The sequence below is a fragment of the Papaver somniferum genome, chromosome 11, assembly GCF_003573695.1.
Source record: "Papaver somniferum cultivar HN1 chromosome 11, ASM357369v1, whole genome shotgun sequence".
NCBI classification, from domain to species: Eukaryota; Viridiplantae; Streptophyta; class Magnoliopsida; order Ranunculales; family Papaveraceae; genus Papaver; species Papaver somniferum.
In genome coordinates, this window is record NC_039368.1 from 75944947 (window position 1) to 75950133 (window position 5187).

Sequence of the window (5187 nt, forward strand, 5' to 3'; positions counted from 1 at the left end):
GTGGACGTGCCGGAGTGGTTATCGGGCATGACTAGAAATCATGTGGGCTCTGCCCGCGCAGGTTCGAATCCTGCCGTTCACGCATATATAATTTTTTTTTTTATCATCAACCAATCCGTTCCTATGGAGATCTCGTCCATTCAGTGCTTATCATCAGACATGATATATTTATCATTTATTATTACTCTGCTTATTAGTTCATATGGCTCGCTCTTTCTAGCTAGTCTTCGTCTCTAAGATCGACGTCCTTGTTTTTTTCTCTTCTACGTTTGTGTAGGGATTAATGGAGGATCAAACATTTATCAACCAATATTCATATATGAACACCGTAGCAGATGAGATCGGTGCACAACAAATAGCAGCAGCTGCGGTACTTGGAGTAGATTTCACAACACAATCTTTTTCCCAACCGTGTAAGTGTCATCAACCATAATGCATCACCCTCCTCGTCTCAAAACAATTCTTAATTAACGCTTCTTTTTGTGTGAGTTTGGAATCTTTGGATTCATGGAACATTTTCACTCTATTCTCTGGTGTGACCATGTAGCATACTAATATGGGTCTCTTCTTTTTCTCTATCGCCCCCTTAAACGCTTTGGCAAAATAAACTTCCAGTTGAACGATGATAAAATCCTTACTTCTTATTAGTTGAAATAGGCCTTTTTAATGCAGAAGTTATGGTGAGATACTTGGCGAAACTCCATTGGTTAAAATTTTAAAAATTGGATTACACTTTATTTACATCAAGTATTTAACCGACCGTTAATAACACCGTCTATGTAAAGGTGGGTAGATAGTACTTCTACCGGAATTTAGTTACACTTGGTTTACACCAAATACTTAACTGGATGTTACTAACTCCAGTTAGGTGGACAATACATCTGTGAAAACCTAAACTTAATTAATTAAGATACCAAGTCCGCCGTTGGCTAGCCATGGCTCCGGCTGTCGTTTATATTCGTTAAGACGAGTTTCTGAAGCTGAGAAGATAATTTCGAGTTCAAGAAGGCAAGGGAAGAAATGGTTCACGAGTTAGGATACTTGGTTTGACTTCGAAATATATTTGGGATACTTGCTCACGGTGATATTCAAGGATAAATAGGATTTGAACTCAAAGCACTCCCGTGCAGTGCATCTTTTAAAGGATTACACAATTAGCTCAATTGAGGATCCTCCTGTCACACATCCTCTACTTTCCTCAAAAACCAACAAATCGTTTTTTCCCATCAACAGGTTGGGTACCACAGTGAGAGATTAATCTCTCGGTTTCAATCTCAAATTGTCAAATATGGTTGGTCTTAGGTCAGATTAACTGATTCTAATCAAAACCTTTCAAATGGTAATGTTCATCATGTTCTTTCTTCCAACACCCTGTCTTCCAGCGATGCGATTAATGGAGAAATCCCAACCTTGGTTGAATAGGCACGAATATAAGAAATTCACACAAGGAATATGGACCTGGTTAAAGATACAATAAAAAACATACTTAATTTTCTCGTAAGGCTAACAGATTTAAGCGCGCACATGGATCAGAGATTCCATCACTGAGGACTAACTCTTCAACTAATGATCTTCCTCAGATCGACAATTTCACCACATGCGAGAAAATGGCGGGTCAAGAAGCCACACGTCTGATCGAAAGCTTGTGTGAACACCTGCACTTCTCTAAATATCAACGTGTGAATACATTTGTTGCACTCAACAAAATATCGTTTGACGTGCAACTGGCTCCGTCATCATCAGTAGTCTTAGAAATATCCATGTTGTATGATCCTTTGATAAATAACATCACTTTCACAGAAGAAAATAGAATGACGGAGGAAGGAAATAATCGATCTTTGTAGGTACTGCTCATATCAGATATTTTGAATTCAAGAGAGCTCTTGTTGATACAGGTGTTTCCACCAATGTTATTTCACTGAAGACTCTAGGAAAGCCATAGTCCCACAATGAAATATCGTTCATCATCTAATCGTGATGAAGAGTTTTGAAGGAAGATAAAACCATACATACGGGTACACATATGTAGATCTGAAAGTAGGACCTATTCAGTCAACGGTCAAATTTCATGTGATCGAGAAAGAGCCCGATTATCATATGATACTAGGTGTTAGAGCATTGCTCGGTCGAACTCCCCTGCGTTGCTATCTAAAGCACGTTTGTCAATGTTAGTTATCAAAACTATAAGTCTTGATTTCTAGTCTACTATAGCTAAGTCTCGGACTAGGATAGAAAGTGTAGTGGAGCTCAAGGACTTCATGGCGATTCATCATACAAGCAGAAGAACTACTCAAGGAACCGGTGGAACTTCTCGACAAAAAGGTATGTGAAGACTTGAACTTATCTATCACTCAAAAGTCTATCTACTCTATCTCCTACTTCTTGAGACAAAAAGTCGTATGTTATATATAGACTTAGATTATACACATTTGGTATTTCGAGCCGAGTATACCTCGCCTATCTATATCTCGAAATATGTGTTGGTAAGCGTTTCACTTCGACCATGTTTATCTTTACCTAGTGATGAAAGTCATGATATGTTTCAATCACTTTGAAAATTGCTTTGACGAGAAATGGTGTAGCAACTGTATAACGTCTTGTAAGAATGTTTCAATGGTTGGAATGAGAGTTTAGATTACATAACCAATGATGGACATAAGTATTGTTGTGGAAACACATATGTGCATAAGTCATATCCCTTGAACCAAAGTTTGCGAACTTTGTTGATCAAGAGAAACCGGAAGAATGGCTTGTTGCCAAGTCCGCGAACTGCCGAACTTCTCATCCCGAGAAATTCTGCTGGAGTTGACAAACTTGTTGCGTGAGTACCAGTCCGCGAACCGGCGGAAAGTCTTTGCCGAGATTTTCTGCTGGAGTTTGTAAACTCTGCTCGGTTGCTTAAGTCCGCGAACCTAGTGTGCTAACTTAAGAAGGTTATATATCTGAAGATGATTTCTGAACTTAAACTTATAAAGACTAAGGAATGCAATTTGCAAACCGTGGATATAAAGTTCATAAACTGATTCGAGTGAATCAAATCATCTTTGCTTCAATTGTGTCTTGTGTAGTACATAAGATTTCCTTGCAATTGAACAACTCTCTAACTAGTTCAATTGAGTCATTTGAACTAGTTATGGTGAAGAAGAATATGGTTGGTATGAAATGCTCATATGGCTAACCTTTTGGTTAACTATTGTTGAACCAACAATGTACACGTTTGGGTACGGTTAACAAACCTAGAAGCGTGCATTTCATTTGTGTATAACAAGCTAAGTTTTCGATCTAACGGTTGAGAAATATTAACTTGAATCTACATCAGGTTTTCATCTAACAGTGGATATTGTTTGCTTTGTGACCATGGCGAAACCTTGATTTGAAAGACTATATAAGGGGACATCTAGCAACTCTCAAAACTAATCCCTACACCTCACGTGTGATACTAGTTTGCGTGCTAGAGTCGTTTCCTCTTTAACCTTTGGTTTTCTTCTTCTAAAACCAGGTTAACGACTTAAAGACTTCATTGGGATTGTGAAGCCAGGCCGATGCTACTTTTATCGTAGTTGTGTGATCTGATCTTTCATCTTCTATCGTACGAGTACAATTAGATTGATTGGCTTGAGACTAATATCTCCGATAGGCAGGATATAAAAAGTAATCACAAACATCTTCGTCTCATTGTTTGTGATTCCTCAACATCTTGTTTCGCTACCATACGATTAAGATTGTTGTGAGGTGATTGATTTATCTAGGCTGTTCTTCGGGAATATAAGATCGGATTATCAATTGGTTCATGTCCACCTTGATTATTATCAAAAGACGGAACAAAAACTTTTTGATCCTTTGATAGACTTGTCTGTGTGAGATAGATTTGTTTATTGTCAAAGCCTGCGATTTTGGGTCGTAGCAACTCTTAGTTGTGGGTGAGATCAGCTAAGGGAATCAAGTGCGTAGTATCCTGCTGGGATCAGAGGCGTAGGGAGTACAACTGTACCTTGGATCAGTGGGAGACTGATTGGGGTCCAACTACAGTCCAGTCCGAAGTTAGCTTGGAGCAGGCTAGTGTCTGTAGCGGCTTAATACAGTGTGTGTTCAATCTGGACTAGGTCCCGGGGTTTTTCTGCATTTGCGGTTTCCTCGTTAACAAAATTTCTGGTGTCTGTGTTATTTCAATTTACGTATTATATTGTTTTATATTTATAATTGAAATAATACATGTTGTGCGTTAGATCATCAATTAGAGTAATCCAACCTTTGGTTGTTGATTGTCATTGATTGATCCTTGGATATTGGTCTTTGGTACCATCAAAGTTATTCTTGCATTTGATTAGAACTCGCAGTTCCTGCTTGAGTAAATCAAATCAAGAGAGAGATATAAACTCGCTGATATACTTTTAATTGAGTGAGTCTTATTGATGCTCTTAAAAGTATTTTCGAGTTGTCCATACAGATTGGTAAGACAAAAATTGGGTGGTGTTGTTAGACTCCCGCTTTTTCAATTGGTATCAGAGCAGGCAAACACGTTAAAGACCTTATAAGTCTGTGTTTGTAGCGATCTGATTATGGACGAGTCTATCTCTAATAACGTACCAGTTCAGAAATTACCAGATGATTCTAAAAGCTTGGATTCACCTGAGAGAACTATCACATCTAAGTCAATATCCAAACATTCTCTTGATGTAAAAACTGTTGATTGGGAAACTCTCCTAGAAGAACAGTTGGATGAACTTTCTGATGAAGGTGATTCAGATATTGATAGAGATGTTGATGAGGAAGTCTCAGAGTATGTTAAGTTTTTGGATTCGTGGAAGATGAAGAAGATTATAACTTATCATGTCGCACCTCTTCTGACTCCTCTCTGTCGAGAAAACAAGAAATTAAGAAGATGTTACGCAGGTGTTTATTTTTCGAATCGTTCTAACGAATCGATCCTCAAGGATTCTGAGGAAAACCTACGTGTGAAGTCACTTGAATGTTATAATCTTTATAAAAAGTACTTTTTGTTGGAAGAAAAACTTGCAGAATCTGAAGCAAGGTTTAACTCTCAACAAATTAGTTTTGATGACAGAGAAAGTGCTTGTCTCGCTCGAGAAAAACGCCTTGAGGCTGATTTAGCTGCTGCTCTTGATAAAATCAAGATGTTGGAAGATGACTTGAAAAAGTTCAATACTAGTTTAAGCAAATTAACCA

The 5187-nt window shown here is 38.1% G+C and overlaps 1 non-coding gene across 1 annotated transcript; it reads left to right on the forward strand.

Annotated features, from left to right (window-relative positions):
• TRNAS-AGA lies at positions 1-82 on the forward strand. The gene has a single exon. It is a non-coding gene; the product is annotated as a tRNA-Ser (tRNA).
• The last annotated feature ends 5105 nt before the right edge of the window (positions 83-5187 follow it).